The sequence below is a fragment of the Prionailurus viverrinus genome, chromosome C1 (assembly GCF_022837055.1).
Source record: "Prionailurus viverrinus isolate Anna chromosome C1, UM_Priviv_1.0, whole genome shotgun sequence".
NCBI lineage: Eukaryota > Metazoa > Chordata > Mammalia > Carnivora > Felidae > Prionailurus > Prionailurus viverrinus.
The window spans coordinates 182,457,368-182,469,883 of record NC_062568.1 but is presented as its reverse complement, the minus strand read 5'-3'; the positions used below and the strand labels follow the sequence as shown (position 1 = coordinate 182,469,883).

Genomic DNA, 12,516 nt, shown 5'->3' with positions numbered 1-12,516 from the left:
ATTATTGTATAGAATTCCATTAGATAAATGTACTGTAATATTTTCATTCTTTTATTGATAGACATTTGGAGTAGTCTGAAATTTTTGCTATAATAACGCATTAATTTTTTAAAAGATTTTTCTAAATGTTTACTTTTCAAAGAGTGAGCACAGGTGTGCACATGTGCACATGAGTGGGGGAGGGACACAGAGAGAAGGAGACAGAATTCAAAGCGGCTCCATGCTGTCAGCACAAAGCCGTACATGGGGCTCAAACCCACAAAACGTGAGATCATGACCTGGGCCAAAGTCGGAGGCCTAGCTGACTGAGCCACCCAGGTGCCCCTTGCATGAATACTTTTGTGTATCTCTTCATGCATGCATTGGAGAGTTTCTAAAGGGTACTGACCTAGGAGCAGAACTGTTGGACTACAGGTTATATGTACTTTAGTTTTACTAGACACTGACAAATTATTCTTTACCATGATTGTACAATTTCTATTCCCATCAAGAGTGTCCAAGAGTTCCCTTAACTCCACATCCTGACAATATTTGGTATTACCAGACTTCTTAATTTTTGCCAATCTAATAGGTATGAAAAGACATCTCATTAGAGCTTTAATTTGCCTTTAATTATTGGTCAATGGGTAATAAATATTTAGGTTGCCTCATTTATGCCTTGTCATTTTTCTATGAATTTGTCTTTTTCTAATCTATTTGTAGGAATCCTTTATTATTACAGATTGTGATATTTGGCTGATACATGTACCACATATATATTCTTTAACTCTGTGGCCTGTCTTTGCATTTTAAAAATTATGGCATTCTTTTTTGTCACTGCACATAGCACACTGTCTGGCAGTTAGTAGACATAATTAAATATTTGTTGAATGAATGAATGAAAAACTGAACAAATACACATAAAGAAATTAGACATTTTTAAACTCCTGCATTCCCTTCATTTGGAATTATGACCCTCTATGCCTATTAGTCTTTATAAACTTTTATACTACCAAATTCACCTTTAAAATTCATTTATTTTTATTTTTTAATATTTATTTATTTTTGAGAGAGAGAGAGAGAGAGAGAGAGAGCGAGCTTGAGCAGGGGAGAGGCAGAGAGAGAGGGAGACACAGAATCTGAAGCAGGCTCCAGGCTCTGAGCTGTCAGCACAGAGCCCAGCGTAGGGCTTGAACTCCCGAACTGTGAGATCATGACCTGAGCCCAAGTCAAACGCTTAAGTGACTGAGTCACCCAGGTGCCCAAAAAATTCATTTATTTTTTAAAAAATTTAATCTGGTTTGAAGAGTTTCTGGCAGTCTCTCGAAGTAACTGTGGAGATAAGACAGAACACCAAAAAAATCAAGGTTGGGAGTCTAATATTCTAAATCATCTAAGACAAATGGTTGTCTGCTCTCTTGTTAAATATCTCCAAGAACAAGTATACTGGCTCTCATGTTTTCTATTATACTTTACAAGACATAATAACAAAAATAGCCTTTATTTCCATCATGTCTGAATGCCCCTGAGGAAAGTCTACATAAGCATGAGTGTAAAGCAATTATAATAAATAACAAAACACTTGGAAATATGCTATAATATGCCAATGAGCAATAGACATAGCAATTAAAATGAATATACAATATGCATATGCTTTCATTTTAAAAGCTAACAACTGTAACATTTACAACAAATCAGAGGAAAAAAATAAGACAGAAGCCTTTATATGTTTCAAAGTATACAGAAATTAATACATGATTACTTGCAACAGAAACAGCAGGAAGTTCAGACAGCACAGGGTCTTAAAAAGGAGGTCACAGGAGGGAATGAATCATTCTGGACAAAGCACAAAATGTGGAGTAAGAAGACCTGGTTCCGAGTTGTTGTTCTGACATTTATTAGCCGTTTGATATCGGGTACATCATTTATTCCACCTGCACCTCAGTTCCTTATCAGTCATGGAGTGTATAATGACCTGGCATCCTACCTCATGGGTAGGATGTTTCAAATTAAATAAGAAAATGTATGTGGCATCCTTCAATAATACCCAACTATAATTATATATTCCTTCTCACCTTCCCATCGCCCCAGTGTCATTTACATCATCCCTGAAACTCTGAGGCAGAACTAGATACAAAGTCCTCTGGAATGGTTATTGTATTTGTTTGCTGGGCTGCCATAACAAAGACCAACCACAGACTGGGTGGCTGAAACAACAGAAATGTGTTTCCTCTCAGTTACACAGGCTAGAAGTTCAAGATCAAGGTGTCAACAGGGTTGATTTCTTCCGAGGCCTCTCGCCTAGGCTTATATAGATGGCTGTTTTCTCCCTCTCTTCACATGGTCTTTCCTTCGTAGGTGTCCTAACCTCTTCTTATACTATGACACAAGTCATATTGGATGAGGGCCCATCCATACGACCTCATTCTAGCTTAATTACCTCTTTAAAGGCCCTATCTCCAAATGGGAGATACTGAAATATTCTGAAATACTGGAGGTTAGGACTTCAACATACCAATTTTGAGGGCAGGCAAGAGACATAATTCAGCCCTTAGCAATATATAGCAATCCTACCATACTGCACCTACCACTGCTATAGCACTTACGACACTGTAATATAATTATCACTAGTGTCTTCACTAGCAGGCTACAAATGCCTACACAGCACTGAATATTTCCTATTAATCTGTATCTTCCAAGTGTCTAACAGAGTATATGTTCAATACAATGCTCCAACAAACTGCTACCTGAGCCTATGACACTTTTTGTCAAAGAACAATGAAAACCATCCTACAAGAATTTTGGTTTTAATGAAGTGTGTAATATTCCAAGGGTTTAAGAGAAAGGACAAAATTTTCACTTTTAGCTTTCCAAAAGCAATTCTGTTCCCAGATTCTCATCCTTTCCATCTCAGCCTCTACTCTCTTCACTGAACCCCCCGGGCACCCTCAGCCTCTACTCCCAAATCACCTATGTCGAGCTTTCCTTAAGCAATGAACCTGGAGATTTTTACAAGACCACCCCAGAAGTCAGTGACCTCTCCTTCCACCTCTGAATTTCTGGAGTTTTTAGAGTTATGTATACGAATTAGTTAAGTACGTGTCTTACCTTCCCCTCATAAACAGTGAGCTCCCTGAGAGAAACAACTATGTCTTAAATATCTCCAAGTGATCAACAATAACTACTGAATAAACAGAAATTTCTCTAAACCAGAATCACTCGTGAGGAAAACAAGTTTTCTTAAATGAAGAAGGAGGGGCAGGAAAAGTGGCAAGGATGTTAGGTTCAATTTGGGACACGCTGACTTTATTTTAAGAAATATCTCTTGGGGAGCCTGGGTGGCTCAGTCAGTTAAGCATCCGACTCCTGATTTCGGCTCAGGTCATGATCTCACAGTGGTGAGATTGAGCCCTGCCTAAGATTCTCTCTCTCCCTCTTCCTCTGCCCTCCCAGGATCACTCTTGTGCATGCATGCTCTCTCTCTCTCTCTCTCTCTCTCTCTCTCTCTCTCAAACAAAACAAAACAAAACAAAACAAAACAAAACAAAACTCAAGACAACTTTTTATTAGGTCCGTTTCAATTTCAGAAGGTTTTCACACGGCACGCTAGGACCTATGGTGATGGGCCATATTGACTTTAAAGCAGATATGATACATAACTGTTTGTGAAGCTGACTACAGGGAGATAAGTACACAGCTCTAACACTCAGTGGAGATTATCTTGACTACAGATAGAAATTTGAGTCATGAGCTGACAGTCATTACCGTAAGCCAAGTGAGTGGCTGAGATTGCTAAGGGAATGTACAGAAGAAGGCTTAGGACCAAAGACAGGCAAGAGAAGGGAGGTTCTCATCCAAAAAACACTTGGGGTAAAGTGGCCAAGGAGGAACTAACACACTGACAGGCACCACAGCCAAAGGGGGAAAAGAAAGTTTTGAGAAGAGGGGATAATCATAAATGTGAAATGCTGCTGCTGAGGCCTTAAAATTGCCTGCCTCCCCCTGTTGTTACCAATAAGGACAAGGCTGGTGACCCCGCTCAGAGCAGTTCAGAGACTCTGTAAGATCTGGGCAAATTTCTAAAACTTTAAGTCTGTTTCCTTTATTGCAAAATAAGGAGGCTTATCCCCTCATGAGTCTTTTGAAGATTAAATAAGTAGCAATAATAACAAAAGGAACACATGAATGTAACATATATAGCATTGCTACAATGTGCTAGTCACTGTGCAGGGCTCTTTCATATAGATTACCTCACCTAAAATCACAAAAATCTTAAGGTATTATAGTACTTAATAGCTACCATTAGCCTCATCTTCAGATAAGGAAACTGAAGCTTATTCAGTGATGGAGACTACAACCAGAATGCAACGAAGAGGTAAGAGTGAGAAAGTTTACATATTAAATGTATACAACTTAACAAGTTCGAGTAAAGGAGATAGGTAGGAGACTAGGTGGTGCCTGGAGGGAGACATGCATTTAAGATTTTATTTACAAGATTTACTTCAAGATGGGAGATTTCTAAGCAGATTTAAATAAAAGAAAAGGAGTCAGAAGAGAGAAAGAGGTTGACAAGAGTCAGAGATTTAGTCTTGAGAAAGAGGAGAAAGCAAGAAAATACAGATAGGATTTTGAGAAACATGTGACATAAGACCTCATGAAGACTAAGGCAAAGAAATGACTAGGTACTCAGGGCACAACGGCAGCAATCTGCAGAGAAGCGTGTGATCTCCAGCAGGGCTCTGGGCTACGACTGCCAAAAGAGAGGTCTGATCCAACGAGGTTCGAGATTTTGCCCAGACAAGGGCAGAAGAACAGCAGAGCAAGGGAATGGAGGAGGACGGCAAGAAAGCAAACCGAATAAATGGCAGACTAAGAAAATTAATCATCCTTCCTGGATTGGGAAGGACGTGAAGGCAGGCTTCAAAGAGATCAAACAACAGAGCTGTCGAAGGTCAAGTCGGAGACATTTTGAATAAAGCTGCAAGTCTTCGTTTATAATTGCAGAGGCAGGCCATCTCGGGGTGATAACAAGGTCCATGGTGTGACTATGGGAGTTGATAAGCTAAAAGGATGATCGCTTGAGTTGAAGGCGCAATTGTTCGGGGAAACAATCATCTGTGTGAAAACTGCAGTTACTCAGGGTGAGGACGGAAATTGAGGTGGAAAGGAAGACCGTACATGTCAGGTCCTAAATGATGGAGAAGATCTATACACAAGAAGACAAGAGTAGCCCTTGTACCACAGAGCACAGCGATTTCAAGAAGATGGACAAAACAGTGGTGCACAGAAAACTACAAACATCCTTATCTTCCTCGTTGTGCACAGGGCGTGGGAGAATGCGCTGCACCCATTCAAAAGAACTACAGAGCAGACAACTATAGGTGCTTTCCATGACACACACACAAATCTAGTAAAATGGTTAGCAGGGTAGGAAACAGGGGTTTCAGAGAGCCTATGGAAAGGTATGAGGGAACAAACAAGCAGGGTTGGGAGACAGGAGGAGGAAGCTGAGTCAGCACAGGAAAAGCAGTTTGGAAGACAGTGACTGGAGAAGGCAGGACAAAGATAACAGATGATAAGAGTAGCTGCTTTATGTGGCCATAAGGTTATCAAAATAATTAGCTCTAGCAGTTCCTGCTGGCTAGGGAGTTAGCACTAAGGCCTTGGCAACGGTGTAAGGGGAGGGACAACATCGGAGGGACAGTTATACAACTGACATTATGCAAAGTGCTTTACACTTACTATCTTAGTTAAACCTACACCTAACAAAAATGAGGGAACTGAGGACCAGAGAGGTAAAGTGACGAGCCCAGGATTGTATAATTAATAACTGGTGACATTTAGTATAGAAAAGACAAAACTTAAAATCGGAGCATCCCTAGTCACTTTCTATAAGATCACCTATGTTTCTTAACTCCACTAAGCCTATCTGCCAAACAAGGCTATTGCAGAGATCAAACTACAACTATAAATCTATAACTAAAACTGGCCTATGTAGGAACTTGTTTCCAAATGTGGAATTTCTTACTTGGTTTACTTCAAACAAAAATCCAAAGTTTCTGAAACTACAAATTTTATAGACAGGAAACTGAGGTGGGGAGAGAGCATGTACAAGCTATGGCTCCCTAGTCTACCTAGAATCAAGTCCAAACTCCATAGTTCCAGGTCTTTTTTTTTTTTTTCCATTAAAAATTTTTAAGTTTATTAAAAAAAATTTTTTTCAACGTTTATTTATTTTTGGGACAGAGAGAGACAGAGCATGAACGGGGGAGGGGCAGAGAGAGAGGGAGACACAGAATCGGAAACAGGCTCCAGGCTCCGAGCCATCAGCCCAGAGCCCGACACGGGGCTCGAACTCACAGACCGCGAGATCGTGACCTGGCTGAAGTCGGACGCTTAACCGACTGCGCCACCCAGGCGCCCCTCAAAATTTTTAAGTTTATTTATCTATTTTGAGAGAGAGACAGAGAGTGAGCAGGGGAGGGGCAGAGAGAGAGGGAGAGAGAGAATCCCAAGCAGACTCTGCTCTGTCAGCAGAGCTGGACACAGCTCGAATCCACCAACAGTGAGATCATGACCTGAGCCAAAACCAAGAGTCCGATGCTTAACTGACTGAGACACCCAGGTGCCCCCCCCCCCCCCCCCCCCCCCCGCCCCATAGTTCCAGGTCTTTAATACTATGGCCCCAGGCCATCTCTCCAGCCATATGGCTCACTTCTGACTTACACAATACTCAAACCGTGGCAACTAATTTTTTTTTTTTTTTTGGTGGTTTAACAAAAGTTTATTTGTCATTCCTATGAAGTCCATCCAGAACAGCTGCACTCCATGTGGGGGGCTCAGTATTCCAGACAACTTTGAGTTTCTGGCCCCTGTTTCTGTATGGGCTTCCATGGCTGAGGCAGGAAGAGAACTATAGTCTTGCACCAAAAAAAAAAAAAAAAAAAAAGGCTTCAGCCCAGCAACTATCAATTTTTAACAAACATACCTTACACTTTCCCCTCTTTGTATCTCCACCTAAATTATTTAATCTACTGAAATCTGTTCACCAAGGCCCAAATGAAATTTATTTTGAATGTGAAGCCTAACCTTGTTTCCAAATTTTGAGAAATGATGGTTCTCTCCTCTGAACTCCTGTATCCCTTGGCTTTCTCTTAGAGTACGTATTGCCTCATAATTTAGGTAAACCTGAAAAAAGGTCAGCATGCAGGGCTTAAGTCCCTTAAAGGTAGCTGAAAGAGAACTAACGATTCCTTTGCATCTAGGAAGCACCAATTGCTTTTCTAGTGATTTTATACACATAATTCCATGCAATCTTTGTGACACCCTATGACGTAGGAATGTATTTGTTTACAGGTAAGGACACTGAAAGTCACAGAGGCCAGACAATTTGCTTACAGTCCTAAGGTTAGCAAGTGACGGAGCCTAGATTTGAACCCTGGTCTTTCTAACTCAGAATGTAGGCTCTTCCCAGAAACCATGGGTGCAGCCTCGCTGCTTTATCTGTCTCCTCTCCGCCTACTAATCACCAGCAGGGAACCCTCCTCTATTGCTCTTTGTCATTAAGCATCAGCAGAAAAGATTTGATATAGGGTACTTGCCCTCCTGCTTTCCAAGACTAAGAACAAACTCTTCAGAACAAAAAGAATATGAGTCCTGAATAAAGCTGGAGAGTTCAGAACCCTGCTCCCAAGAAGGAAAAGTAAAAAACCACTACTTTTCCACTCTCTGTTTAAAACCTCCTCCTCCTTTGAGGTGTCCACCATCTGGCTACATCACTTTCTACCCCTCCTCCTCATCTGTCATCTGCCACCCTCCCGATTAATCCCCTCTATTCACTGCACCTGGGTCACATCCTCTCCTGCCCACACCCCAGCATCCTAAATCACTTCATTCTCGACACAGATGACCCATCCAATACAACAGCCTCGCAGCTCCTGTCACACTCCGCTTCGCTGACCTTCAGCTCTAGTGTACCTCAGATACCCACAGAGAGACCTAGCTGTCACCTAGAGGAGCTCCACATCAGACAAGTTAACACCAATATTCCACTTTCGGACCACAACCTCCCTTTTTTCTAGTTTACTTCTACCACGTTTGTTCATTGATTTAACTCAAGCTACTGAAAAATCTTCAAGTCCGAAACCAAACTTATCATCCATTGTTTCCTGTCTCGGTTAATGGCACCACCATTCCCCAAGTCACACACCCACCTTGGGGCAGCCACAGCATCATCCAACCCTCTCACCTTTTATTCTGACCTATTTGGGCATCTAATTTACCAGCCCCACAGGAACTCAAAATGTATCTTATTCGTCTTTGTAACAGTGCATACCAAAGTGCCTGATACATAGTAGATACACAGGCTTAAAGTTTGGAACTTGAGTTTAAATTTGCCTGCGGGATAGTCACACCAGTTCCTTCTCACAGAGTTTTCAGTATTCCCTACCATTAACTTCAAGTTCTTTGAAGGGAAGGGACCAGAGCCGTTCCTGAGCCTGTACTGTTCTACAAAGAATGGCCCTATACAAATTTTTACCCAACTTACATAAAAGGGAAATAGCATGTGCACAAACAAACCAGAAGTCAAAACTTGACAAGTGTGCTACAAACTTCAAAACCACTGACCAATTTAAAAAATAAAGACATAAGAACAAAGATAACCAATTCTGACTGCTGGTACGTGCTTGTCTATGTTCTAAAAACAGTGAAACTTTGGTTAGAATTGGAACAGGGTCCCAGATACAAGAGCTTGGCATTTTATCCACAAGGCCATAGTATCTCTGCTGGACTTGAAAAGCTTCTAACCTGCAGGGTTGCTTTGGGTTATTTAGGACATTGGTAACAGGCACTTTTGAAAAACTTAACCCCCACATACCAAGGCTAAGTGATGAAAAAGCTGGCAAAAAAATAATGCTGGTAAGTGAACAACAAAAAATGTTCTTTTTCATAGTAATTTTGGGCCTTCTGGCAGTTAGACACAGAGCAAAGAGTTCAATGTAATAAGCATTTCCCTCTCCAACTAAATATTAAATTGCAGTCTAGCCCCAAATTAGGTCTCAGTCCTTTTTCAGAGTAGAAATAATAAGCTTTCCTCTTTGCATAGTGCATTGCCACACTTTGATATATATCAACTCAGCTGATAAAGTGTTTATAGACTTTTTTTTTTAATGAGAGGAAATCTAAACGTTTTCACAAAATAGGATCTCTTTTAGGTCGTTTGAACACAGTACTGGACTGTTTTTTTGTTTTGTTTTGTTTTGTTTTTTAAGTTCAAAACGCAGCACAGAAATGAGGAAGGTAATACTTTTTATTTAAGCAGGTCAATCCTTGAAGCCAAGGCATCTTCTTGGAGAAACTTAACAGGTTTTGTGTCCTCATACTAAGAAGCTCTCTCCTTTAAAAAGGATATGGGCCAGCTCTTTCAGAGAAGGGATCAGAGAACCTCAGTGTACGAGAAACAACTGAAGGAACTAAAACAAGCGACGAGAAGACGAGCCTCCGAGGAAGGACTATCTTCTGATCACTCAACAGCTGCCCATAAGGGAGAAGAACGAGGAAGAATGGGAGGCAGCGATTTCTTTCAACCAAAAAAAAAAAAAAAAAAAAATCTAAAAAGCAAAGCCGTCCAGGAACGGAATGGGGAGAAACGGGGTTTGCCATCACTGGAGGAGATGGCCAAACCATCAGGGTGGATTTAGGGATTTTCAAAGGGACTTCGGCATCCGACGGGAGAAAGGAGCCCTAGAAGACTTTCAAATTCCCTTCCAGCCTGGAGGTGTTCCGGGGTCCACCCGTCCCCCGGAAACCCCTCGCGCCCGTCCCGGGGCCGGCGTCCCAGCCCGCCCGGCCGGTGCCCCGCGGCTCCGAGGTTCGAAGCCGGCTTTCCCCGCCCGCTTCCGGCGGCCCACGTGAGCGGTCCCGGCGCAGCTCCGGCCGCCCCGCCGGAGCCAGCCCGAGCGCCGCGGCTGACAGCTCGGGCCCGCGCACGCCCGCCGCCCAGGGTCCGAGCCGGCCCCGACCCCCTGGCATCCCCCCGCTCTCGCGGCCGAGCGGAGCCTCTGACCCGCCGCCGCGCACTGACAGCACCCCCGGCCCTCCCCCCGCCCCCCGCGACCCCGCCGGCCCGGACAAGAGCGGCCGCCGCTCGGATCCTCCAGACGTGTCCCCGTCCTACGGCGTCAGGCCCGCGGCCGGTCACCGGGCCCCGCCCGGCCGGCCGCCCAGGCGCAGCGGGCCGCCGGGGCCGCGGGGGGCCGGGCTGACACGGCCGCGAAGGGCCGCGGCCGCGCTCGGACCGCAGACAGGCCCCCGGCCCGACAGCCAGCAGCCGGCCGGCCGGCCGGCGGGCCCCGAGGGGCGGGGGCGGCGGCCGGGCAGGTCCCGCCGCCGCCTGCTCGCCGGGGGCAGCCCCCGCCGGCCCCCGCCGGCCCAGGCCCCCGAGGGCGCGCGGACTGGCCCGGGGAGCGGAGGCGGCGGCCGAGGCGCTTACCTGCGGGCGCAGCGGCGGCGCGGGGCGGCTCACTCCCTTCCCGCCGCCATGTTTCCGCTGCGCAGGGAGCCCGAGCCGACGCGCGAAGGGGGCGGGCGGGGGCGGCTCCGGAGGGCGGCGGGCGGGCGGGCCGGCGGGCTGGCGGCGGGGGGCTCGACCGCAGCGGCGGCTGCGGCGACGACGGCGGCGGCGGCGGCGGCGGCGGCTCCCCGGCCCCGCCCCCCGCTTCCGCCCCTCCCCTCCCGTCGCGGGGTGGCGCGCGCCGCGGCCGTTGGGCCCGCGCGCGGGGGGCGGGGCGGCGCTGCGCGGGGAGGGCGCCACCGAGCGGCCCGGCCCCGCTAGTCCCGGCCGCCTCCCGCCCTCCGCCCGGGGGCCCGGCCCGCGCCGGGCCCGTCTCTCCGCGCCGCATCTCCCGGACGGGTAAACTGAGGCCCGGCGAAGGCTGCGTGCTCGGGTTCGAGTCCTTCCGCCGCCGGTCACCCGCTCCGAGGCGGCGCAGGCGCCCGTGGGCGGCACGGTGGGCCCAAGAGCCGCCAGGTCTCGTCCCCGAAGCCCTGCTGACGCAGGGCGCCGCCTCTGGCGCAGAGGAGGCGCCCGGGGCTCGAGTCCCGGCCCTGCTGCTGACCAGCTGTGTGATGGATGACCTTGAGCGAGTGACCTCGCTCCTCTCCCCCAGGGTTCTCATCTCTCATCCAAGGGGCTGGCGTGAGGTTCATGCTTGTAAAGCCCACGGGACAGTGCAGGGACCTGGTAAGTAGATGCTCAGTTAAGTATAAGCTCCCACGGTCCCCTCATGGCTCACCCATTCAACAAGCCCGCATTGAGCCAGGTCATTCTTTCAGTGCCCACTAGCCCTCTGCTACACCCCTCTGGGTTAACAGCCGCATCCAGCCCGGATAATACCTAGAGTGAGGTGAAACCACTTGTCCAAGGTCACCCAGCCAGTGAATGACTCAGTCGTGGACATTGATCGAAGCCTGTGTTCTGCCTGCAGGGAGCGGTCAGCTCTGTTCCTGGTGGGTCACAGGAGGCGCGACACATCCAAGTTGGCTTTTGAAAGAGCCTGCAAGGGGAAAGCTAATTTCGGGCGGAGAGAAGGTTGTATGCAAAGGCATAAAGACATGACACCGTATGACTGGCTGGTGTGAGTGGTGTGACAGGAGTGTGGGAGACACGCGGGAATGGTGATGATGCAGCTGAAGCTAGACAGGTAGAGGAAGCCAGAACCTGGGACGAGGTCTTGTCGATCTAGAATGACATTGGATGTCCTTTATGTCGACCTTAGAATTTACCTTGTAGGCCAGTGGTTTTCATCGTCTGGTCCTGGCACCCCTGGGTGTCCCTCAGATCCTTTCCCGGGTCCGTGAGCTCCCAATTACTTCCAGAATAATGCTAAATGTAGTTTGCTTTTTCCACCCATTCTCTCACAAATGTACAGCGAAGTATTCCATAAAATATAGGACATATGATATTGCAACAACTTAAATGCAGAAACAGACTTTAGGATCCAGATGTCTTCTTTTAAGCCAGGCGTTAAAGAGATTTGCACGAATGTAAGATGCTACTCTTCTCATTCATATTTTTTTTTGTGGGAAATAATAGATAATTTTCATTAAAAATGTGTTTATGATGGGGTGCCTGGGTGGCTCAGTCAGTTAACCCTCTGACTTCCGCTCAGGTCATGATCTAATGGTTTGTGAGTTTAAGCCCCACATGGGGCTCTGTGCTGACAGCTCAGAACCTGGAGCCTGCTTTGGATTCTGTGTCTCTCTCTCTCTCTGCCCCTCCCCTGCTCACGCTCTGTCTCTCTCTCTCTCAAAAAGAAATAAACACTTTTAAAAAATGTGTTTATGTTAACGTAATGGGTTAATTATTGTAATTTTTAAATGAATTAATACAGATTTAGAAATTTCTCAGTTTTAATTTCTAAGATGGTAAATATTGACAGAAGCAAACAAACTGCACATTAAAAAGCCCCTTAGAGGTCCTCAATAATTTTTTCAGAGTGGAAAGGGGTCTTGAGACCAAAAGGTTCGCAAATACCC

At 46.3% G+C, this 12,516-nt stretch overlaps 1 protein-coding gene across 5 annotated transcripts in view; it reads right to left on the bottom strand.

The window, feature by feature from the left end:
* SCMH1 (Scm polycomb group protein homolog 1) overlaps window positions 1-10,621 on the bottom strand; it is a 187,452-nt gene extending 176,831 nt beyond the window's left edge. For 4 of the 5 annotated variants that reach the window (XM_047869809.1, XM_047869814.1, XM_047869815.1 and 1 more), the window contains exon 1: window positions 10,472-10,618. The gene's annotated coding sequence lies outside the window, so the exon portion shown is untranslated. Of the gene's footprint in view, window positions 1-10,471 lie in introns of all 5 variants that reach the window. The other variant, XM_047869812.1, reaches the window with a different exon arrangement.
* Window positions 10,622-12,516: the final 1,895 nt, after the last annotated feature.